Source organism: Scardinius erythrophthalmus (genome assembly GCF_964197995.2).
Source record: "Scardinius erythrophthalmus genome assembly, chromosome: 17".
NCBI classification, from domain to species: Eukaryota; Metazoa; Chordata; class Actinopteri; order Cypriniformes; family Leuciscidae; genus Scardinius; species Scardinius erythrophthalmus.
In genome coordinates, this window is record NC_138237.1 from 30092306 (window position 1) to 30119232 (window position 26927).

Consider the following 26927-nt stretch of genomic DNA (forward strand, 5'->3'; position numbering starts at 1 on the left):
CGACCCCAGGGGGTTAAACGCGAACCTGTGATAAACGCTGATGGCGTTCACATGCCCATTAAGAATTGGTTCTATAGTTATGTGCGTTTGAATATATGTGCGCAGGTTTGTAATTCCCTACAAACCAAGCCTAAACAAAGTACTGGTCTTTCCTTATAAATTTTGATACAGAATTTTATTTTATTTTGTCACTTCGAGCTAGGTACGCGAAACGAATTTTCCCAACAACGCTTTACCTGTAGAGTGGTAAAGGGATCCTCCATAGGGAGAGACTAGTTGGAACTTCAGCACTGCGTTGTCATCGGGTCCAGGCGCAGGTCCTTCATCAGATCTGGATACGGCCTGGATCCGGCAGGCTGCAGGAAAACCTTGGGATAAACAAAGACACTAAAATTAGCATAGATGCCATTTTTCTTATGATGTAACGAGTACATCAGGATTTATGGGAAGTGTTCCCGGTTCTGACCTAATCTATGCCGCCTAACATTGAATTATAGAAGTCTATAATGTATTATGTGAATGCTAGGTCAAAGAGATGTGTCTTTAATCTAGCTTTGAACTGACAGAGTGTGTCTGCTTCCCGGACAATGTTAGGAAGACTGTTCCAAAGTTTTGATGCTAAATAGGAATAGGATCTACCGCCAGCAGTCGATTTTGATATTCTAGGTATTATTAACTGGCCAGAATTTTGAGATCGCAATAGATGTGAAGGACTACAATGCATTAAGAGCTTGCTCAAGTACTGCGGAGCTAAACCATTTAGTGCTTTGTAAGTAATCAGCAATATTTTAAAATTTATGCAATGTTTAATAGGCAGCCAATGCAGTGTTGACAGAACCGGGCTAATATGGTCATACTTCCTGGTTCTGGTAAGAACTCTTGCTGCTGCGTTTTGAACTAGCTGTAGTTTGTTTATTAAGCGTGCAGGGCAACCACCCAGTAGAGCATTACAATAATCTAGCCTTGAGGTCATGAACGCATGAACTAATTGTTCCGCATTTGTCAATGAGAGCATATGGCGTAATTTAGATATATTTTTAAGATGGAAAAATGCGGTTTTACAGATACTAGACGCGTGACTTTCAAATGAAAGATTGGTATCAAAGAGCACATCCAGGTTCCTAACCGACGACGAAGACTTAACAGAGCAGCCATCAAGTGTTAGACAGTATTCTAGATTATTATGTGTGGGAGTTTTTTGTCCAACAATTAGAATCTCTGTTTTTTCAGAATTTAGAATTAGGAAATTACTAGTCATCCAATTTTTTATATCAGCTATGCATTCCGTTAATTTTGTGAATTCGTAAGTTTCGTTAGGTTTTGAAGAAATATAAAGCTGAGTATCGTCAGCATAACAGTGAAAGCTAATTCCATGTTTCCTAATGATATCTCCTAATGGTATGAACAGAGTGAACAGCAGCGGTCCTAGTACTGAGCCTTGTGGTACACCATACTAAACTTGTGATCGAAAATACATCTCTTCATTTACTGCTACAAACTGATAACGGTCAGATAAGTATGTGTGGCGAGCAGGACGAGGCCGAGGGCCGTGAGAGAGCGGCACGAGGCCGGTGGCGTGATTACTCTGATGAGCGACACCTGCGAGACGCACCGGTCTCGTATCTCTCACGGAGGAGCGGAAGCATAAAGGAGGAGCGACGACAGTGAAGAGCGAGAGAGGACAGGCCTGAACTTATGTTGTGTTTTGTTTTGTTTTATTGTGACAGCAGTCGTCTGTGAGGGGCTGCTGTCTTTTACTTTCATTTTGTTGTTGATTTATTTTTTATCATTAAAATGTTCGAATGTTCGCCGGTTCCCACCTCCTTCTTCCCGTAACATCTGAACTTCGTTACACTGGTGCTGAAACCCGGGAAGAAGGAGGAACGCGTTGTCAAAGAGCCCTCACCGCTGTGGGGAATCCGCGGTGCCATCGAGCATGGTGAGCAGAGTCCGTCTCTATGCCATGGACGTTTGTGGCGGTGCGCTGGACTGAGTTGCCGGGGGGACGGACGAGCTCGCTGCCGGCTGCCTGGGTGCTGGAGGGACGGCTGCCGTCCGTGAGGGAGCCGAAGTCTTTCCGAAATCAGAGGTAAGTTCGTGCGCAAATGCTGCCTACAAAGTCATTGCCTAAAAAGTTTTAATTTTGAAGGTTTTAAGGCTAGTGTTGCTATGCGGTTGCTGGGGTTGTTTAGGGTGGGTAGAGTGTTACTAAAGTATTTTGGGCCATTTCTAGTGTGTTGCTATATGAAGTTGCTAGGGTGTTCTGGGTGGTTACAACTGGGTGTTGCTATGTGGTTTCAAGGGTGTTGTGGGTGGTGCTAGGCAGTTGCTATGGTATCATAGGTGGTTGCTGTGGTGTTCTGGATGGTTGCTAGTGTGTTCTGTAAGTTCATTTCTGTCACTGATGGAGTTTGGCTTCCTTGCCACTCTTGCCTCTGACTTACTTTGTTGGGGACATAATATTCAGCAAAATTATTGATCTGACTGCAGTGACACTATTAGATGAGAACTGAACTGAGCTGGACGATGACATCTGTATTGTCCTTTAAGGAATTTAACTTTCAAATATCTGCTTTAAATATTTGTTGGTACATATTCTCAGTGTCAGAAACCAATCAGCAGACTCTGCATCACGATCCACACAACGTTCAATCTCCCCAGAATTCTAATCGCCCACACCTGTTCACAATCAGTAACCTCATCAACCAGCTCCATAAAACACTCACACTCATTGCAGTCTAGCGTCAAGCCTCCAACAGGAACTGACCGTATTTCCTCTGTCTCTGTCTATTAGAGAAAACCTTTGAATACTCTGTTCACTGAAAATACTCACCTGTGTATCACTAACCTCTGACTCTGTCTGTAATCCTCAGAAGAGCTGCTGTTGATCACCGATGTCCTAGCTTCCAGCACTCATCCAAGGCTCATTGAAACCTCGGTTTCTCCCGCTGAACCCTCTCCTTATCCTGTAAGAAATTAGGCCAGTGTTACCATTCTGGGATTGGATTCACGGAATACCTGATTTCAAGAGTGTGTACTAACCTGTTGTGGATCCCGCATCTTATGTTCACTTAAATCCTCTCGTCTGGAAAAGGCAATTCACATTCACAGATCTGAAGAGGAATACTCACCCATGGTGGATCCTGATCCCCTTTTTTGAACAATTCTGAAAGAATATTTGAGTTCCTAACCCGTTGAGTGAAAATTACCCGCTGTGGATCCCGAATGCCTATGTTTTGTTGCTCCGGGTTCTTTCCCCGAATCCCTTACACCTGCTATCCTAAAATTCAATAAAATTGTGTTATTTAACATCACCTCGATCTCTGAGTCCATCGTATCCTGACACTCAGGTAAAAAATTTAACTTCATAATTTTATGTTTTTCTACCTCATTTGTAAAAATAATATGATTTGTGTCATGTGATGTCACTGCCTTTTTAGTCACTTCCTGTTAGTCCGCCCTGGTTCTGTATGGAAACAATAGGCTTGTTTGAGATGAGCAAAATCTGCGCAGAACCGATCACCGGTGATCAGCGCGAGATGCATGCCAGTTAGAAATGTGTCCGAGTACAGTCCGCCTTGCTCTGATGTCACGCTGACGTATGTCAAAAATCTCTCACGAGCGCAAGGCGGACGTGTTGGATTCTGCAGTCGGGCGCAGTTGCTCTCCACTGACTGTGCTGATCAAAAGCACGATGGGAAACGACTTGCTTGACGACACAGCTTAATGCTCATTGGTTTAAACAACTGTGATATATTGTTCTCTTTAAAAAAATGTTTGATTGTAAAACTCTGATATCATGTTTTATGTGTATACGTTATGTGTGAATATTCCCAAACTATCTGACAGTGCAATCTCTATGGGTTATGCAATGTAATTTTTAAAAAAATAAATAAAATAATAAAAATACATATGTCTGTATTAAAGAAAAACTATTGATAAACATGTATTTGGAAAGGAATTAAATAACAAGTAGGCCTACTTTGGGTGTCTTGTTCATTTGATTTATTTTCATATGCAAGTGTGGCATAATGAGCTGAAAGCCCATTTGTCCGCATTCTAAGTTATGTGACGTCATTAATCTGCGCTTGCATTTAGGCCGTGTGTCCACCAAAGCGTTTTTACTCGCGGCTGGCGTGTTTTTTCAATTGTTTTCAATGGGAGCGCCGCGTTTTTAAAACGCCATGAGTGCAGCGAGGCGCTGAGCGTTTTTTTCACGCTGAAGCGCCGAGCGCTCTTCGTTTTTTACAGGTCGCTGAGAGTTGAAGAATGTTCAACTTTGGGTAAAACGCAGCGCTCATCACTGTCACTTTTTACCCAACCATCCAATCACAGTGGAGGAGAGGCGGGACTAATACCACACCGACCAACCGCCACATTCTGCTTGTACAACGTCAACAGATGACGACAACAAGCAGCGACTCCCAGAACAAAATCATTTAAAAAAAGAGCCAGAGAAAATACATTATATTGTATCGACATTGTTATGTAGAATCAATACAGAAACAAAATATGTGTGAAATGAGATACTAGTAACACTTTTCCGGATATTCCGTATCATAACGAGCAACGTGTCTCAACTGAAAAAAACGCAACGCTGCCAAAACGTTCTCAAGCGCCCACAGCTATGCGTTTTCAGCAGAGCGCCTAGCGTTTTCAGCTGGCTAAAAACGCTTTGGTGGACACACGGCCTCATGGTGCGTTCACACCGCACCATGAGTTCACACCGTGATTTCAATGTTACGTCAATGCAAAGACGCGTTACGCGCGTAAAAAATTCCTGCGGCGCGAATGAGGCGTTTAGCGCGGCGCGGTAGACGCGAATTCGCTTGACGCGCGAATGGCGCGAATTGAGCATCTGGTGCGTTAAGCGCGTTACGCGCGAATGATTTTATTAGTGCTTTTTGTGCATTCACGCGTTTGACGCGAATTCGCGTCTGCCGCCCGAGTTGAAAAATCTGAACTTCTGCGTCAATTCGCGCCGCGTTAACCAATCAGGAGCCTGTTTGCTGCATCACGTGGTGAACTGACAGTTTATAATGTTATTTTATGTTTGGCCTCAATACATTATTTTGTAATATGACTAAAATGCACAACAAAGCAAATCTTTCACATAAAAACTCGATTTCAATATGGGAAATACTAATTTTTTATTGAATGCTATTTATTCCATATCTATTCTAGATTATATGAAACTTTATTAATCTAATGTAAAGACAACAAACACAATTTAGTGTATAAAAAATAAATAAAATCACAGGACAGGTTTCACTTTTGGAGGCTGGCTCCATTTATTATCAAAACAAAAATAAATGACAGATTAGGTGCGGGCGAGGGTGAACCTCGCGCCGGGCTGTACAGCGCGGGCTCGTCAGGCAGCGACCACCACTCGAGGCCGAGGCTTATACGGCCTACGCTGTCCTCGTCAGCGTCGTCATCGTTAGGTCCACCAAACCTACCTCCTGGAGCAAATTGTGAAATTCCTGAAACCATCCGGAGGGTCTGGTGGACCCGAGTACAGCGACGATGTCCCCTACGCTGCTGTTTCTGCTCTCCAGAGCATATACGAGCGGTGACTCTCTCGATTAATGCTAATGCTAATGCTCGATAAACATCTAAAAAAAGATGGCCGCCAACAGGTTTCGAAACTTTCGCCTCTGACGCGCGTAAATTTCGATTCAAACTTTTGATTTTACGCGCGTTAATTTCGCTCTTGACACGCGAATGCAAACAAGGTGGTCAAGCGTATAACTAGATGCGGCAGGCGCGAATTTGGCGCGCTGTTCGCGTCCGGTGTGAACGCACAGTCAGGCTCCTTGCGCGTCTTCTGTAAACTCTCGCCTGCTTGCTTAATGATGCACGCTGTACGCTGCTGTGACCGCTACTAGCGGACAAAAATTTCCCATTGCGTTTCATTACAAACATGGTTTTGGCTTCATTCGGATGGCTGTTGTGCGGCCGTCTGTGGACTTCAGGTGCAGGTATGACAGGTTTTAATTTATTGTTGTCGCCTTATTAAAGTGTAGCAACTGGTTAGATGGCAACTCTCCTGCATTTGTTTTGTTAGTTCGTGATTTGGTGTGTAAATGACGACTGCATTAAACTATAGCTGCATTAAACTATAACCCTAATGCTCAAAATAATTAATTGGTTTGAATAGGACAAACTTAAATTAAACTAATTAGTTCAGTCAAATTAACTTGTATGAGTATTTAGCACTTTCTTTTTTTCAACTTCACAGCATTGATATATTTTAAGTAAACTGAACTGTTTCATTGTTTTGAGTTTTATGAAATTATTTATTTTAATTGAGACAAACTTAAGTTTAACTGAAATGGCTGGGATGTCTATTTTCCAGCATGCTTTGCCAATAGCACTCGAAAGGGAGAGTGAATGCTAAAATTAAGTGTAATATAATGTTTTTTTTGTGTGTAAGATTAATGTTAAGTGTGAGATTTAGTAGTGATTAATGTTTTGTTATGCTAATTTAGAAGAATTTCTGTTAATGTTGGCTTTACACTGTAAAAAATAAAATCTTAAAAAAACGGTCAATGACTGTCAGCTACGGCTGCCAAACAAAAACCGTAAAAATAAAGTAAAATATCCTTATTTAAAGGTGCATTAAGCAAGTCTCTGAGTTTTTGCAGAACTATGCAAGCGAAACTGCAACCAGAGGTGTGCATGCTCACGGACAAAAGTTTTCTTTTTTTTATCTTACGTGGAGTTTGCGTTGGTGTTTGAAATGAACTATAAGCCGGTCTCTTACAATCCATCTTCTACGGAGAATGCCGGCGAATACACAAACCTGCCAGGCATAGCTATGTGAGCGTGCCGTGAACGCGCATGACGTCACGCCCAGTCTAAAATTCCGGCCCGAATCCCTCTTATTTATTTTACTTTACAGGATTATAGAGACAATCTCAGTGATCAGAGAAGGGCTCATTCAGCCCATCAGGCAATTGTTTAAGCATGTATGGGTTAGAAAACGGGTATTTTTAACATGAAAAGTTGCTTAATGCACCTTTAAATGAAGTGCAAAAAACATTTACAGAAATTTTCCTTAAATGTTTTACAGAAAAACACTGTTATTTTATAGCTATTTGCTGAATTATTAGGAATTATTAAAAAAAATCACATAAAAAAAAGTCAAATGTCTGTCAGCAATGGCTGCCATACAAAAACCGTAAAATTAATGTAAAATATCCTAATTTAAATAAATCTGCAAAATACTTTTACAGAAATCTCTATTAATCTTTTTTTAACAGAAACAGTTATTTCACTTTTTTTTTTTTTTACTAAAAACCATGCAGTTAACTACATGCATGATTTGCTGTAACTATACGTCACTGCATCAGCAATTACACAGTTACTGTCAGTTAAATAAAGCAACATGCCGCATATCATCAGTGTTTCTCTGCTCATCCTGGACTGAATGCCAGGCTCTACTCTTCAATACAACGGTGACACACGAAACACACCATACAGAAACACTTTAAACCCCAACAGAACATTAAACACTAACAGATCTGAAAAAAAAAATCTGATCAACTCTGAACTACTATAAAGTCACAAAAAGGCTTTGTTGGTTGTCACCATTGTTGAGATTCATATGTTGATTCTTGATGTCTCTATACTACAAATTAAAAATTAACCCGCTCTCAACTTTTTCTATATAATACATATTTTTTTTAAGTTTCAGATTGTTATAATACCACAATATTTCAAGGGTCATGTGAAAAATTATGGCATTAATTATAGACTTTGTATAAAGCTAAAATCCGTCTACATGTTATATAATCTAAGCTAACATATTCAGAGATTTGACTGACATATCAATGAATCAGATCATCATATGATGACTATACCATCACCATTAAATGACCACGATCGTCTAATATTTTCTTCTGCATTTATTGCTATAACAAATGTGTATTACTGTAAATACACAGGTAAAGCAGCCAGAGAAAACTAAAGTTATAAACAAGGGTCATGAGCCCAACTAAAGCAGACACTCATCTCAATCATGGTGACATAAAATTTCTTTTAAAGTTTTTTTACACTTTATTTAAATTAGAATATTTTACTTTAATTTTATGGTTTTTGTTTGGCAGCCGCAGCTGCCAGTCATTTGACCCTTTTTTACGATTTTTTTACAATGAAGGTATATGATCACAATAATGAAGGAAATACCTGTGAAATAACAGTGTTTTCCAGTTTATATAATTTAGGATGTTTTACAGTTTTTTGGGGGGCTGACTGTCATTTGACCATTTTATCATTTAACTGTTTTGTTACTGTTTAATTACAGATTATATTTTACATTTTTATGTAATTTAAGAAAACAGAAATACTGTATGAAAAATACAATCAATTTTCTGTATAAAAAATGTGAATTACTGGAATTTGTCATTAATGTCACAATACCTAAAATAACAGCTGAATATTTATTTTACAGATATTTGTAATTTTACAGTGTTTTGAGTACAATTTAAAATTAAAGAAAATGATCATCAAAAAATCACAGTTATTTTCTGTAAAATTAGGATTTTTTTACAGTGTAGGATCGATACCATCATGGTGACAAGTGGTGCATGCAGCTTGACTTGAGAGCAAATAATCTCTTTATATTGTTGCGCTCATACAGCAAGCTCTTCTGTATAACATACTATTGCTAGTATGTTAGCAAATTAGTATGTTAGCAGATTAGCTTTTAAAAGCTAAGTTTATACTAATAAAAGTATTCACATTGAGATTATATGAAAGTTTTAAGTTAATTGTATGAATTAATGTACTTTGAATTTCAGAACTTAAAAAAATTTGAGGCAATTGATTGCCTTAAATGTTTTGAGTTCTGCCAACTTATTCGGGTTTACAGTGTACTTCATACACTGTAAAAAGTGAACAGTTGGATCAACTTAAAAAAATTACTTCAATTGGTAACACCTAAAGAAATTAAGTTTTCTCAACTTAAATTATCACATTTTTCCACGATAAAACGTGATAATTTAAGTTGAGAAAACTTAATTTCTTTAGGTGTTAACAATTTAAGTATTTTTTTTAAGTTTATCCAACTGTTCACTTTTTACAGTGTAGATTTGAGCTATTGAATGGACTTAGTACTATTAACTTTATTTACCCAAGTTATCTTAACAATAAGTTATTGAGTTACTTGGTGTTACGTCCTATGTTGTTATTTGTTTGGAGTTGGGTTTTTTTTTCCTCCCTTTTTCTCTCTGTATTTTCACTTTTAGCAGGACGAAGCGGCTATCTGATTGGTTGATCCATCTGTCCATCATCAAAATGTCGGGTGACGACACTACGCGGCTTCTCCAATGAGGGTGCGCCATGTGCCTTTGTAATAGTGAGTACAGGCCGTTTGTGTTTGTACATTTCTTTGTAGTCTTTGTAATATAGTGTGATGTTAATTTTCCAATACTTTTAAATATGGTTTAAATGCTTATTTGTGCTTTATGTTTAAAAAGGAGTGTGTGTCATGCGCATTTATTCATATTATCATTTTCGCTTGGCATACCAGCGTGATGACGTCATCGCACGCATCGCATAGTAACGCGAGCGCTAGTGATGCCTCATTCGTAGTAAATGCAGAGACAAGAAGCCATCACAACTGCGTTCTTCTCTTCATTGTCTTCTTGTTACTTACAGGTAACTGCAGAGTATAATGCAAAACACACTTCGGATTTGAGCATAAACACTGTTAATATAATATATATAATAATATATGTATAATATATGAATGAGTTGTGCGCATGTTTAACGCCGTTGTTTTGTTATATGTATAGTGCGTCATGAGTTTGTTATGTTGAGCACATGGTTAGCATAAGTGCTCCGCGATTAGCGCCAGAGTCCGCCAAATAACTGGTTAAAGTATACTATTTGAATCTATAATGTATAATATTGTTTAGCGTTATACATTTATTTCTAATTTACATATGTGGTCGTTAATCGACGGGGATGTCAGTAAACTACTTAGGTAAAGTTGGTTTTATATTCGCACATTCGCGGACTTCCGCGTTTAATAACTCGTGAACTAAACGTCGTTGCTACACAGAACACCTATCACATATAACTACAGATTAAACATCAGAAGCTACAACATAATTTTCCTCAAAACGATCTTTCCTTCTCACTGGACAAAATACATTGATCTCTATGCGCAGGCTGCTAAGAAGGGACCATCTGCAAAGTGCAAACCCGAAGGAAAGCTCATTTTAAGAAGAAGATTTAAATATTAAAACAATGTTATTTGTGAAGTAACAATATTCAGCTCACAAGATATTGAACGCAGAACAACGCAAATATACGAAGCAAATATAAAAAGCAATACCCAAGTTGCAGACTTGATCATGTAAGACCTTCACTATGAACATAGTCAAGTTTAAAAAAAAAATAAAAATAGTTTCAGGTTTGATATTTGCTGTGTATTCACCTAGACTGCTTTAGTGTACTTTTGTGTAGGCTATTGTACATACAGTACGCAAAAATGTTTTATGTAAAAGTTACAATTATTCACCAAAGAGATTTTTTCATGTTCCAAAGGTTGTAGTATGTTCCTACTGACCAGACTGACTTACTACAGGTGGAATTTTCACAGTATCTCCCTTACTGTACGTTCAGTATACAAATATTAATTTAAAAAAAATTACAGTAATTCCCCTAAAGTATTTTTCCTGTTCCAAAGCCTGTAGTGCTTTCTTATTGACTTACACTATCCCACACTGACTTACTACAGGTGAAATTTTGACAATACCTCCCTTACTGTACGTACTGAAAGGTTGGGGTCAGAATCCCCTGTTTCTTCAATTAAATTATATATATCCTTTTGAATGATTACTTTATTCTTATTAAAAATTCAACAATCAAGTAGTATCCTAATCATTTCTGTATTCATTTTCTTTTAGGTGCATTCCAGTGTGTGCCCTTGGGTTGTGTTCACATGCAAGGGGCCTTTTGATGATAATTGTCTTGGGATTGTCTTGGGACTCCTGGAAACTCCATCTGCATACATTCAGTGTTTTACAGCCAATTGGTCAAACACAAAATCTTGAACTGTTATTATTTCTGGAAGACCCCTTAGGACTTTCACATATAAAACTCTTCGTCTCTTTTTCTGGACCCTTCCATCATGGCTGTATCTTCTGTATCTCGTCCGCAACACATAGACGGTAATGATGGCATTTTTCTCCTTTCTTTTGCAAAGCTCTTTCTAATACATTTTCAATTCCTCTCTACTCTGCCACCATCATCTGCTTAATAAATGCTTAAAACCTTCAGTGTGGTATGCTTTTCTTTAAAAAACATTTTCATAATAAAAATATTTATAAAACAAGTTACAGTGTTTTCCTTAATAAACCAGCTTCATAATAAAAATCTTTATAAAACAAGTTCAGGTGTTTTTCTTTATAATTTTCTCAATATATGGTTACAATCATTATTAATACAAGTGTTTTACACACTGTAAAAGAAAAGTTGACTAAACTTAAAATTCTAAGGCAACTTGCTGCACAGATTTTTTGAGTTGACTCAACTAATAGAGTTTACTCAACTGGAGATGTTATAGTCGAGTCAACTCAACTATAGAGATGTTTTAGTTGAGTCAACTCAAAAAATCTGCAGCAAGTTGCCTTATAATTTTAAGTTAAGTCAACTTTTCTTTTTTTACAGTGCAGTAAACACTTTCTTAATAAATTGTTTAACAACTACTTATGGTACCTTTCATTATAAAACCACTTTTTTATTAGTTACAATTGTGGTTTACTATGACCCATAAATACTTCATATACAACAAGCCATGATTACAATAGAATAATTGCATATTTCACAACAATATCCACATATCATCATCTGTATATCTGTCTTAGTTGACTTCTATAAGTTTGAGGGTCAATTTATACATAATTTCACCTTATTTTCATCAAGTGAACATCTCATGTGTATTTCTTTAGGGAGTGGAGTAAAGGGGCATATTATCGTTCCTGCTTTCCTGGAGTGAAATGTTTTATCAGCCTGTTTAGGTGGACTGCTCTTCTGATAATGAGCTCAGGCCTTCTTCAGCCTCAAAGAGAACTGTTGTTTGTCAGGCAGTGTTGTGTGTATGTGTGTGTGTGTGTGTGTGCGCGTTTTTTATTCTTTGCAGGTTCAGAACTTTGTGATATACAACATTCTTGGACCCTGGAAGAAGGTCACCACGGACTTAAATCTCGGAAATGGACGACAAATATTCTGATTAACGGCGATATACCCACTTATCTATCAAAAATGTATTATTGTTTAGACTTTATGTTCTCTTAGCCAATCAGAAGTAAACGATTATGTAATGCATGTCTTTGAAAAAGGTATAATTATGTGAGATTTGTTTGTAAGGTAGAGTTGGCTTGCGACCTTCTCGTGACTTTGACGCTGGCTCTACCAATTTGACTGCAAACTATTCTTCAGTAAAATTGTACTTATTTGATTGAATTTCACGACTCCTGGTTTTCTTTCATCATATCTGGTCCTGGGTCTTACAACTGTACCTCCCCCCCCCCCCCCCCAAACAGTACAATAATCAAATCATTTTTTCCTGTTCCAAAGGCTGTAGTGCTTTCCTAGTGACCACACTGACTTTCTCCAGGTGGAATTTGGACAATAACTCCCTTGCTGTACAATTATCAAATATATCTATGTAACAAACATTATTACATGTGTTTATTACATATGTTTATGTAATAAACTGTAATTCACCTATAGTGTGTTTTTAAATTTATATTCAATGGTTGTAGTACTTTCCTAGTGATCAGACTGACTTACTACAGGTGGAATGTTGACAATAACTACCTTACTGTACGTACAATAAACGAATACGTTTCCAAAAAAATACTGTAATTCCCCTAAACTATTTTTTCCTGTTTCAAAGGCTGTAATGCTTTCCTAGTGACCTGACTGATTACTCCAGGTGCAATTTGGACAATAACTCCCTTACTGTACATACAATAAACAAATAAGTCCAAGAAAAAATTACTGTAATTCCCCTAAACTATTTTTTCCTGTTTCAAAGGCTGTAGTGCTTTCCTAGTGACCACACTGACTTACTCCAGGTGAAATTTGGACAATAACTCCCTTACTGTACGTACAATAAACAAATAAGTCCAAGAAAAAAATACTGTAATTCCCCTAAACTATTTTTTCCTGTTTCAAAGGCTGTAGTGCTTTCCTAGTGACCCCACTGACTTACTCCAGGTGAAATTTGGACAATAACTCCCTTACTGTACGTACAATAAACAAATACGTTTCCAAAAAAATTACTGTAATTCCCCTAAACTATTTTTTCCTGTTTCAAAGGCTGTAGTGCTTTCCTAGTGACCTGACTGACTTACTCCAGGTGAAATTTGGACAATAACTCCCTTACTGTACGTACAATAAACTAATATGTTTCCAAAAAAAATTACTGTAATTCCCCTAAACAATTTTTTCCTGTTTCAAAGGCTGTAGTGCTTTCCTAGTGACCTGACTGACTTACTCCAGGTGAAATTTGGACAATAACTCCCTTACTGTACGTACAATAAACTGATACGTTTCCAAAAAAATTACTGTAATTCCCCTAAACTATTTTTTCCTGTTTCAAAGGCTGTAGTGCTTTCCTAGTGACCCCACTGACTTACTCCAGGTGAAATTTGGACAATAACTCCCTTACTGTATGTACAATAAACAAATAAGTCCAAGAAAAAATTACAGTAATTCCCCTAAACTATTTTTTCCTGTTTCAAAGGCTGTAGTGCTTTCCTTGTGACCACACTGACTTACTCCAGGTGAAATTTGGACAATAACTCCCTTACTGTACGTACAATAAACGAATACGTTTCCAAAAAAATTACTGTTATTCCCCTAAACTATTTTTTCCTGTTTCAAAGGCTGTAGTGCTCTCCTAGTGACCACAGTGACTTACTGCAGGTGGAATTTTGACAATACCTCCCTTACTGTACGTTCAATAAACAAATAAGTTTAAGAAAAAATTACAGTAATTCCCCTAAAGTATTTTTTCCTGTTCCAAAGGCCGTAGTGCTTTCCTAGTGACCATACTGACTTCCTCCAGGTGGAATTTTGACAAAACCTCCTTTACTGTACGTACAATAAACAAATAAGTTTAAGAAAAAAATACAGTAATTCCCCTAAAGTATTTTTTCCTGTTCAAAAGGCTGTAGTGCTATCCTAGTGACCACACTGACTTACTGCAGGTGGAATTTTGACAATACCTCCTTTACTGTACGTACAATAAACAAATAAGTTCAGGAAAAAATTACAGTAATTCCCCTAAAGTATTTTTTCATGTTCCAAAGGCTGTAGTGCTTCCCTAGTGATCAGACTGACTTACTACAGGTGGAATTTTGACAATACCTCCTTTACTGTACGTACAATAAACAAATAAGTTCAAGAAAAAATTACAGTAATTCCCCTAAAGTATTTTTTCATGTTCCAAAGGCTGTAGTGCTTCCCTAGTGATCAGACTGACTTACTACAGGTGGAATTTTGACAATACCTCCCTTACTGTACGTTCAATAAACAAATAAGTTTAAGAAAAAATTAAAGTAATTCCCCTGAAGTATTTTTTCATGTTCCAAAGGCCGTAGTGCTTTCCTAGTGACCAGACTTACTTACTCCAGGTGGAATTTTGACAAAACCTCCTTTACTGTATGTACAATAAACAAATAAGTTCAAGAAAAAATTACAGTAATTCCCCTAAAGTATTTTTTCATGTTCCAAAGGCTGTAGTGCTTCCCTAGTGATCAGACTGACTTACTACAGGTGGAATTTTGACAATACCTCCCTTACTGTACGTACAATAAACAAATACATTTAAGAAAAAATTACCGTAATTCCCCTAAAGTATTTTTTCCTGTTCCAAAGGCTGTAGTGTTTTCCTACAGACCAGACTGACTTACTACAGGTGAAATTTTGACAAAAAGTCCCTTACTGTATGTACAGTTGACAAATATGTTTTTTTGAAAATTACTGTAATTCACCCTAAGTATTTTTTCATGTTCCAAAGGGTGTAGTGCTTTCCTAGTGACCACACCGACTTACTCCAGGTGAAATTTTGACAATACCTCCTTTACTGTACAATTATCAAATATTTTTATGTAATAAACATTATTACATGTGTTTATTACATATGCTTATGTCATAAACTGTAATTCACCTATAGTGTTTTTTATATCTATATTCCAAAGATTGTAGTGCTTTCCTAGTGACCACACTGACTTACTCCAGGTGAAATTTTGACAATACCTAATAATACTGTTTTACATAATATATATAATAACTGTAATTCACTAAAGGGGTTTTTATTTCTATTATCTTTCTAATTGTTCCACTGAGATTATACATAAAAGTTGTAATTAATTCCTTGTGGTTAGAGTAAAATTTCAATATCACCTCTTTAAAATTTTGCTGTTGTTGATCCTCTCTTGGTTTAAGTTGTTCTTATATTATCATAAACCCTTTAACTGATTGTTTTGTCAAGTACTTTTTACTTTACTATATTTTCTTTTAGTGAAGTGACGTAAAAGTTTAAGTAAAACAAATGTGTGTGTTTGAATACAATTTTTTCAAATGTTTCCAGTCAGGACTACTTTGGGTAAACAAAAATATTTAAGCAATTGAACATTTTATTCAATATTTAGTCATTGCATTATGTAATTGGTTAACACACATAACTATAACTGTTTGTGGTTTGTTACATAATTAATTCTTGTCATGTTTACCAACGTGAACAGTGCCAAAGATGGTACCCAATGTATGCTGCATTGGACTATCACCAGACAAGCTACCTGAAAAAAGATGCCCAATGGTTGTGCTCACTGTGTACCTTAAACAGTGGAACATCAAAAGAATATCTGCTGAAACTTCTGCTTTATTGTCCTTGTTTCAATATGGATTACCACTGTATATCTGTATTTTGGGACTTACAGACCCAAGGACCAGATATGATTTATTAAGACCAGGAGTTAGAAGTGCACTCAATTTAAGACAAGAGTCAGAATTATAATAAATTAAAGGAAATTTTACTGAAGAATGTTTGCAGTTTCATCAGGCAGAAGTCAAGAATCAGAACCAGTGATCAAAAGTAGGCCGCTTCCCCTTACATTTACAAAAATCACAGCAATTATACCCTTCACCAAGGTCTAAGCTTTGTCATTGCTTCAGGTTGAATGATTCTGATTGGCTAATAAATAATCTCACATTTTCTACACATAGATAGACTGAAGCATATCTCCATCAATTATGCGGCTGACATTCGGACCCTGAATTTAGGCACGTCGTGACCTTCCACACTGTAAAATCCAACAGTGGTTCTTACTAAAACTTTTTAGTTAACTTTACTTAATGTCTTAACTTAATTGTAAAAATCTAGTAATCTGTACTATTCACATACCATGCTTTGTTTACTCAGAAAACCCAAGTTAAGATTAATTAATTGGTTTGAGTGTGGTTTTTGAGGCAGGGAAATTCTTAATGGACCTTTCACTCATTTCCTCCACTTCTGCAGTTATTTGTCTTTGTTTGCATTCACTCATTTCCCAAAGTAATCTTGAATGTTGAATTGTCAATACAACTGAATTTTTTTAGTCACCATCATGGCGATTAGTGATCCCTTTGGTTGGTCAGTTGGAACTTTCTTTTCTTTGTTATGATTCTCTTTTTATTGATGCAGTGATGCAACAGTCATTTAGAATCAAAGATAGATAATAAGTACTCTCTCTCTCTCTCTATAGGGCTGGGCAATTTAAATCACGATATTGTTATGCGCATCTCGTCAGTAAAGCCAGTTCCTTGATTAGTAGTAAATCGCCATCACCTGCTTTCAGATGGAGCGGCATTTACTACAAAGAGTCGTAGTTAACTGACAATCTGAGCCATATCGCATTAATATCACGGACGTATCGCCAGCGATATTTAATGCGATATGGCTCAGCTTGTCAGTTAACTATGGCTCTTTGTACACAGCAAAAACTCCTGTGTTAAATTAACACTCCTGGGAGTGTATGAGTCCACACTCAAGAGTGTTTAAGTTAATGAGATAATTAAGTGATTAATTTAGTGATGATTGAACATTATTGAAGACACCTGATGTTAACAAGCAGAATCACTGAAGGAGAAAATCACAAATTGTAAGCCACCGTTATGACGATCAATGGTTGCTTTAGTTGGACCCTTGATCCATATATTATTAACTTTAGATTTTGTTTGTCTGTTGTTTCTGAATTATAATCACCAGTTGAACAAAGAAAAAATGATCTGATGGTGTTGGTTATATTATGACAATCATCATTTGAACTTGATCACTGAACTCATTAAAATCCTTCTTTCTGACTTCGATTTATGTTGTTGGTTAGTGAATCTGCATAAATGACCAGAATTTTAGATATAATAAAGGATTTCTTAGAAGTTGTTTTAAAAAAAAATCGTTCTTTTAGGCACACACAGATGTTAAGATTCAGTCTATGCATCTCAACAATGGTGAGGAGCAGAATATTAAATTAGAAAAAGTAAATTACATAGACAATTCAGATCATAATTTATTCATACCGCAATGCATGATGGGAGCCATTAATGAGTTGTGATTGGTGGCAGCCACTGCAACATGCTTTATTATTGTCACCATTGTTGAGATTCACAGGCTGATTATTGATGTCTGTGTTTCTAAATAAATTCATTAGAAAGTGTTTTGATCAGAACAATGTTTATGAAATATTTTGAATTATAAGTAAAGTGCTGATAATCATATGCTGCTAACAAGATAAACCAAACCATCTCAATAATTTTCCTTTTTCAGATCACAGCATGATTATGTCAAAACATAACCAACACTATAAGATAACATTTTACTTTGTTCATTTAACTGTTATTAATCAATAACAGCAGACAAACAACAATAAATATTAAAGTAAACATATAATGGTCTAGAGCCCAACTAAAGCAAACCCAGCTAGAAATTTTTTGTTCTAAAAATGTTCTAAGAAAAATGTTTAGTAGTAACATTCTTTTAACATTATTCTCTAACGTTCTTAGAAAGTTTTCAGCGGCTAGTTTTAGTTTTGTTCCCAGAATGTTCTTTTAAAAGTTTGGAGAACATTCTTTAAAAACATTATTAAAATGTTTAGTAGTAACATTCTTTTAACATTATTCTCTAATTTTCTCAGAACGTTTTCAGCGGGTAGTTTTATTTGTGTTCCCAGAATGTTTTTTTAAATGTTTAGAGAACATTTTCTAAAAACATTATTAAAATGTTTAGTAGTAACATTTTTACAACATTATTCTCTGACGTTCTTATAATGTTTTTAGCGTGTAGTTTTATTTTTGTTCCCAGAATGTTCTTTTAAATGTTCGGATAACATTATTTAAAAACATTATTAAAATGTTTAGGTGTACCATTCTTACAACATTATTCTCTAACGTTCTTAGAAAGTTTTCAGGGGGTGTTTTTATTTTTGTTCCCAGAATGTTCTTTTAAAAGTTCAGATAACATTTTTTTTTACAACATTATAAAAATGTTTAATAATAATATTGTTAGAACATTATTTCTCCTAAAAGGTAGGATAACATTCTCTAAGAACACTCTAAAAATGTTTTGTGATGATGACCTTCTATAAATGTTTAATCATAACATTTTTAGAACATTATCCCTTTATTCTTATAAAGTTTTTAGCAGGAAGTTTTATTTTTATTCTTAGAACGTTCTTCTAAAAGTTAGGATAACATTCTCTAAAAATACTCTTAAAAATACTACTTAACATTCTTATAAATTTTTTAGTGGGAAGTTTTATTTTTGTTCCCAAAATGTTCTCTTAAACATAAAAAATGCTTAGCTATAACATTGTTAAAACATACAATTTTATTAATCTCTAAAATAAAACAAAAATCTAACAGGTTTATGAATGGCATTCACATAAATTATTAGAAGTTCTGCGTACAGTAGATGCCCAACATTAAATGAAGAACTCAGTAAAGTCCAATGTGCAATCACACGTCTTGACTGCTGTTTGCTCAGAGCGCTCATCATCAGTCTTTGGTTGTCTTGGTTCTTGCAGAAAAAGAATAAAGTCATCTGCATTAATAGGTGTTCTACTGTTCTTCTCTTCTTCTTTTTCAGCTGCTATCCCAGTTAGCAGAATTGAGCTCCATTCTCTGTGTGCATGGTAGAGTTTTTCCTCATAGCCTATAAAAGAAGATCATGCAACAGTGTAAACAAAAATAATACAAATACATATTACATATTAAGATCACAAGCAATATTGACTTTGAAAACTTTCAAAATTAGCCAGCCTAATTATTAATCAGAAAATTAGATTAGTTTATTTAAAAGTATAAATATGATACCTTATGAGTATCTATTTTGTTTCTGTAATTTAAAACATATACTTAATCCATTATATACATGTTAAAGGGATACTCCACTTTTTTTGGAAATAGGCTCATTTTATAACTCCCCCAGAGTTAAACAGCTGAGTTTTACCGTTTTCTAATCCATTCAGCCGAGTTTCTGATATTTAGAAGAATGTCAGTAACCAGACAGTTTCTGGTCTCATTGACTTCCATAGTATATATTTTTTCCTACTATGGAAGTCAATGAGACCAGAAACTGTCTGGTTACTGATATTCTTCCAAATATCAGAAACTCGGCTGAATGGATTCGAAAACGGTAAAACTCAACTGTTTAACTCTGGGGGAGTTGTAAAATGAGCCTATTTCCAAAAAAAGTGGAGTATCCCTTTAATAACACAACTAGAGGCTAAATTATTTTAACAAACTACAAACTTGGCTTGAGAAGTGTGAACCTCGAACTCAGGTAGCCTTGAGCACAGCTGCAGCATGTCACAGCACTGCCCACGATGCTTTTGCTCTGATGTAACAGCTCATTTTCATCAGTTATATTGTCTATGGATTGTTACATTTCTTACAGATTTCTGCTTGTTTTAAATCAGATACAGATAAAGTAGTACTGCATTTGAGATAGAACAATTTCTAGTGTGATTTAATCATACCTGTGAATCGTCTCTTTGCTATTAGCTAAGCTGTAAGTTTTAGTTACTTCAAAAGCAGAAAGAAAAATATGCTATAACTTCTGTTTCTTATTGAGAAATCACAGGACAGTGTTGACACTAACTTTTTGTGCTCCAGTAGGTTTCTGTGTGCGCACAATCTGCATGTTAAATGTGAGCTACTGTCTGTGCATATGAAAGCTTGTTTCCGCCATGGAATACAATTTTTAAAAAAGGTAATTGCGAATCACAATTCAAACTTTTTTTTCTCAGAAGTGCGAGATATAAACTCGCAATTGGCCGTTTGAAAGTCAGAATCACAGGATAAATTAGTAAAACCTGAGAAAAAAAAGCAATTCTGGCTTATTTTTTTTTTGCTGTCGTTTCTATATGAGAACATTAATGCACTTCATCAATACAGCTGCTCTGAGAGTCACTTCAGCAGCATTTTAGCTTCATTTGAGAAAAACTATCATCATATCATAAAACACAGAGAAACTCAAAGGTCTACACGGCAATCCGTCAAATAAAAGGTTGGTTTAACCTTTGAAGAACGTTTTGCTTAAATCATTACATTATAAATAATTGGTTATAGCAATTGAATTAAACCATTCAAATGGAATCAAGAAAACAAAACAAAAATTTACTTTTGGGAGATGCGAGAGCGAAGTAGTCCAGTGATAATTAACAGGCAGCCATGGTTAATGCAATTTGCAAAGACCCGCCCCCTTTAGTTACTGTTGCTATGTCCAACAAGCCATGGCGCTCTCACGCCACACATCATGTTGTCACGCAATGAAAAATACATTGCGGATCACAGAAAAAACGCTGAAACGTTTAAACGCAGAGACAAGACAGAGCAGGTTACTTTTGATATGAAAGTTGAAACAAAGTCTCAACGTTTAATTTGTGTAATTTTTTTAGAAAATTTTTTTTTGGGTAAAATAAAAATGTAAAAAATACCTGTCAATCAAACTCCCTCAAAGGGTGAATTCTGAGGGGAGTAAAAAAGACAGCTCACAATTCTGATATTTTCTTGCAATTGTGTGTTCTTGCCTCACAATTCTGAGAGAAAAAAAAAAAACTGTAATTTTACTGATGGAAACAGACAGTAAAAAAGTGGACTTCAAAGATTTCTTATTCTGTAGCTCCCTGTGGGATTTTTTTGACAAGTCCATAAAAATGCATCCATCCATGATAAAAGTACTCCACACGGCTCTGGCAGGTTAAAGGCGAAAGGTGAAGCGAAGTGATGCGTTTGTGTAAGAAACATATCCATATTTTATATTTTAGGGCTGGGAATCGATTAAAAAAAGTAACTGATTATTTACACAATTTGCTGTAATTAAATGCAATTAATTGCATTTCCCCCAAGCTTGTAATCATCAATATTTAAACTTAGAATAACCTAATTAAACAACAAAAAGGAAAAAAAGGAACAGAAAATAGCCCTGTATTAAAATAATATTAAACATCAATATATCAATATATTATTATTTTCAATAATCAATCAACATAATAAATTTAACAATTTATTATTATAATTTTTTTTTTTCTAATTATCAAAATAAAACATAGTCCTACAAAGCTATTATTACAAGAGCATGTGATCAGACTCAGAGCAGGTAATTTTACCATTGTTGTCAGCATGACTATACCAGCTCAGTAGGGCTATTTCACAGAAGTCTACTACTGAGAAATTTCACGTTATTTGACTTTGCTTTTCCAGTGCATGATCGGTACATGATTGGAGCGTTTGGGCCGTTAACGACAGAGCAGAACGCGCAGCGCAAACACGGAGCAGAACATTGAGCAAAGAGCTCAATGTTTGCTCAGTGTTGTGTGTGTGTGTCAGTGCGCCGACACACGGAATGGAGAGCGCGGAGCGGAAAAGACCCGGTCATGAAAGCTGCGCGAGAATAAAACCTGATCGCCAAACACGGAGGGGCGGGACGGCATATTTTGCAGCCTTTTCCGCAACAGGAAGTCATTAAAATGAGGCAAAAAAAGTGCTGCGTTAATTGCATTTTTTTTATAAACTCGTTAAGCATCTCAAATTAATCGCGAAGATTAACGTGTTAATTCCCCCAGCCCTACCATATTTATAATTTTATTGACTTAAATAACAAGCTTCCAGCAGACAGCCATATGCAAGTCAAATTACGCCCAAAGAGTTAGTCAATGCATCGATACGCATATGCGCCTGCAAGGCTACGCATCACTACACTTCGGCCGCCATATGCGTCTATGAGTAGAAAAATGTGTCGTCCCAGTTTTTGATACGCGACGCACCGTTGTATGCAATACTATGCGTTGTTGGTGGGGGCAAAACTGCAAGTTGCTTGCGTCCGACGTGTTGACTATAAAAGGCTCTTGTCGGTGCATGACATAGGAGTAGCATAAGCTTTGACGGCTCTCGCGGTTCAAACAAACAGGGCTAGGCAATAAATTCAAGCTCCTCCCACATTTCTCTTTATATGATTCTCTTTAATGATAATTTTTCTAAAAATCTCTGTGGAAAGAAAGTCAGATATAAATCTGGGACAGATATAAATCTGGCACGAGGGAGAAAAAAATAGATCATTTTTATTTTGGAGTGCATTGTGCGTTTAAAATTGACTACGGTTTTATAAAATGCAGTGGATACTTACTAGTGATGGACTTGTTTCTCTGTTGGTGCCTGTTCTGCTCCGTAAACATTGGTCCAATGCTTGATCTTAAGAAAATGTAAAAAGTGTGTTAATGTGTGTTAACAGACTATTGATCTGGGTGACATAGGACCATTTTTTATGTTTTCCTTAAGTGTTAGGCTATATAAATCTGGAGAACCCTTACTAACATTAACCATGGTTTTGCTACACTAACTAAATGGTAATAAATTATTGTAATCAATCCACCATAAAAATATTGTTTCTACACTTTACTATAATAAAAACCATGGTTAATTTAGCAAAGGACCCTGGGAACATGTCCTAAAAAGAACAGCTCATCCAAAAAATAGACTCTCTCTCGTTATTTACCGGTACTCCATGTTGTTCCAAAACTGTATGAATTTATTTTGTATAACCTTAATTAAGATATCTTGAGAAATGACTTCACTGTTTTGTTTTGTTTTTTTCATAAAATGGGTTCCAATGTTGTTTAATTCCCAACATTCTTGTGTTTCAGAGAAGTAAGTCATACAGGTTTGAAAATAATTTTATTTTGAAAGGACATTTATGTTATGTATAAAGACACAATGTTCTCAGTTCCCTCATTGTAAAGCTCCTATGCTGAGGTTTATTTTATTTTATTTTTTCAAAATGTTGCAAGTAAAATGTTCTAATTGTGTTAACTTGTCACATTAGAAGAACGTTTTATGAAGAACATTCAACATCTCATCTCTCAATGATATCCTCAAAACATTTCCCTAACGTGACAGAGAGAATGTTCTTCTTTTGTTATCATGAAACATTGGGACAATGTTATATTGAGATCATTGTACAACTTTAACTTTAGCAACATTCCCAAAATATGCTCAAAATGTTGCAACTGCAAGTAGAATGTTCTTCTTTTGTTATCATGAAACATTGGGAACATTTGTTTCCATAAAATGGGTTCCAATGTTGTTTTATTCCCAACATTCTTGTGTTTCACAGAAGTCATACAGGTTTGAAAATAATTTCATTTTGAAAGGACATTTATGTTTGGGTCAGCTAGGCCCATAAAAACTCATATCAAGAAGACAGGTACAATTTTGACTGGAGGGTTTGGACCAGTGTGCCTTTGAGCAGAGTTTACATGTTCTGCCTCTATTTCACGTGTATTTTACTATGACAATACTCACCGCAACTGAAGATCATGTGGCTGGATAATTTATTCCCAAAATTCCTGGATAATGGGAAACACACACATACAGCAATATTATTAGCTATTTGTATTTACTTACTAAAAGAGACATAAAAAGCTTGCAAATTTTTACTCACCAGCTCAAAAACATATTATGATGATGACTCATCATTTTGACGGTAACGTTAGGCCGATATCCCGCGATCTTTCAAAAGCCTAGTTTTCATAGTGTGGTTCGAGTTCCTCTCTGTATAAAGACACAATGTTCTCAGTTCACTCATTGTAAAGCTCAGACTATGCTGAGGTTTATTTTTATTTATTTTTATCAAAAACTAACTTAGCTGACAATATTTAGCCTAACGTTACACATGCAGCCTGAAACAGAGAGGGAGTAAAATCTTTCCGTGGCAGGGGCAGCTGCCACTGGCGCCTGTCACTCGACCTGCCACCACTATATGCGCCTGTCACTCGACCTGCCACCGCTATACGCGCCTGTCACTCGACCTGCCACCGCTATACGCGCCTGTCACTCGACCTGCCACCGCTATACGCGCCTGTCACTCGACCTGCCACCGCTATACGCGCCTGTCCCGCGACCCGTCACGGCTATACGCGCCTGTCCCGCGACCCGTCACGGCTATACGCGGCTGTCCCGCGACCCGTCACGGCTATACGCGGCTGTCCCGCGACCCGTCACGGCTATACGCGGCTGTCCCGCGACCCGTCACGGCTATACAGGGCTGTCCCGCGACCCGTCACGGCTATACAGGGCTGTCCCGCGACCCGTCACGGCTATACAGGGCTGTCCCGCGACCCGTCACGGCTATACGCGGCTGTCCCGCGACCCGTCACGGCTATACGCGGCTGTCCCGCGACCTGCCACCGCTATACGCGGCTGTCCCGCGACTCGTCACGGCTATACGCGCCTGTCCCGCGACCCGTCACGGCTATACGCGGCTGTCCCGCGACCCGTCACGGCTATACGCGGCTGTCCCGCGACCCGTCGCGGCTAGACTCGCCTGTCCCGCTATCTGTCACGGTACTCGCCTGTCCCGCGACCCGTCACGGCTATACGCGGCTGTCCCGCTTTCTGTCACGGTTATACTCGCCTGTCCCGCGACCTGTCACGGCTATGCGGCTGTTGATCTGAAAATCAAACAGTTCTAGCCTATCTTATAAGATGGTTAAATGGTATATCACTTTTGACCAGTAGGTGGCGCAGTTACGAAATCGATGTGATGTGGTCAGAGTGAGGTGACAATGACAAACCTTACCAGTGGCATTACAATAGGCAGATTTATTCTAAAGTTATCAACATTTTTGGAAAATATGTAGGCCTATTGCACTGTCTTGAAATATTCTATAGGCTATCCTTTGAATTACAAAATAGGCTACAATGAAAGAAGCTATTTCATATTAGCGCTAGTGCAAGTTTATAAGATATAGCCTACATGACAGATCTACAAGATAGCATGCAGTGAGGTTGGCTTGAGATAGCCTATTATTATTATTACTATTTAGCCTATTATTATTATTATTATTATCATCATTATCAATATTATTACCTATTATTATTATTATTATTATTATTAGGCTAAGCCCGCCTAGCCTACTACTATTTTGTGTAGGCTAGGCTACATGTAGAATTACAACTATAGCCATCTTTTTTTAAACGTGAGTGACAGGCGCATCCCAGCAAACATTTGGACGTTTAATGACCGTTGAAAAGACGTCCGTCCGAGACGTCCCGTCATGGTTGAAAAATAGTTCCAAAATGGAAGTTGAACCGACGTCATTTCTGGCCGTGAATTCCACGTCTCTTCTGGCCGTGAATTCCACGTCTCTTCTGCGCGTCCCTGGACGTCTAAATGCGTCGTCATATGTGTTTAAATGTGTTGCTGCATAATTTAAGTGTATATATAAGCCTGCATATAAAATAATCACACACCTATTGTGTAACATCGTGAAAGACAATCAAGTCTTGAGGTTTAGCCTACACATCTTGACAAAGGTTCTAAAAAGGTCCAAAATTGGTCCAGTCAGACCTGAACGTCAATAAATGTTTTAATCACGTGGACATCAAAAACAATAACACTCTATTTGTAAACATAAGCAAAAAAGAAGCATGTTCTGATTAAGCACAACATTTTATTGATATTGAACAGCCAAAATTTCTCTTTATTTTTTTTCAATGTTTAACATTTCGTGAGCTTAGAATTATAAGGTTCTATCTCCACTTTTGGTTGAAATTGAGTTTTTGACAATCTGATCCATTAGGTGTTTATTAATGCCTGTGTGGTGTTATTTTTGTAAAAAAAAAAAAAAAAAAAAAAAAAATTGTTAGTAGTTATTAATAAAATAAAAGGTTCCATCTCACAAAACATAAACCGAGTTTAAAAACTTTGATGCTCAATAAACTACAATAAACGGAGATAGAACCTTATAATTCTAAGCTCTCGATTTGTTAACCAAACTAAAATACCAATTGCAAAATACTGAATTATTATATAAAGATAGTTCACCCAAAAATGAAAGTTATGTAATTTACTCACCAAATTCCAAACCTGTATGAGTTTCTTTCTTCTGCTGAACACAAAAGAAGATATTTTGAAGAATGTTTGTAACCAAGCAAATAGAGCATCCACTGACTACCATTGTTGGAGAAAAAATGATTATTAATGGGAAGCGACATCTGCTTGGTTACAAACATTCTTCTAAACATCTTTGTGTTTAGCATAGAAAGGTATACAGGTTTGAAACATGAGGTTGAGTAAATGATGACAATTTTCATTTTTGGGTGAACTATCCCTTAAACACATTGTTTGGCTCATTTGTTGTATCCACCACCCCCAGCTCTTCCTGGAGTGTGTTTCAGGTGTTCTGCCATTGCTGCATCAATTTCAGTGTCTGTAGCATGTGGGCTCCACCTCTTCACAGCATCTAAGGGAAGATAATATATTTCTTTTTAAAATAAATGAAAATTAAAAATTTGAGGTAAATGACATGCACTTATTTTCAAAATATTTGTATGGTCTTCAGCTAAATTCAAAACAGCATTTGTCC

General features: G+C 36.7%; 1 long non-coding RNA gene across 1 annotated transcript; it reads right to left on the bottom strand.

Moving 5' to 3' along the window:
- Positions 1-18880: 18880 nt before the first annotated feature.
- Positions 18881-24067, bottom strand: LOC308705154. The gene is made up of 4 exons (XR_014031881.1): positions 24002-24067; positions 23863-23906; positions 22688-22752; positions 18881-19213 (listed from the first exon to the last, which is right to left on the bottom strand). It is a non-coding gene; the product is annotated as an uncharacterized lncRNA (long non-coding RNA).
- Positions 24068-26927: the final 2860 nt, after the last annotated feature.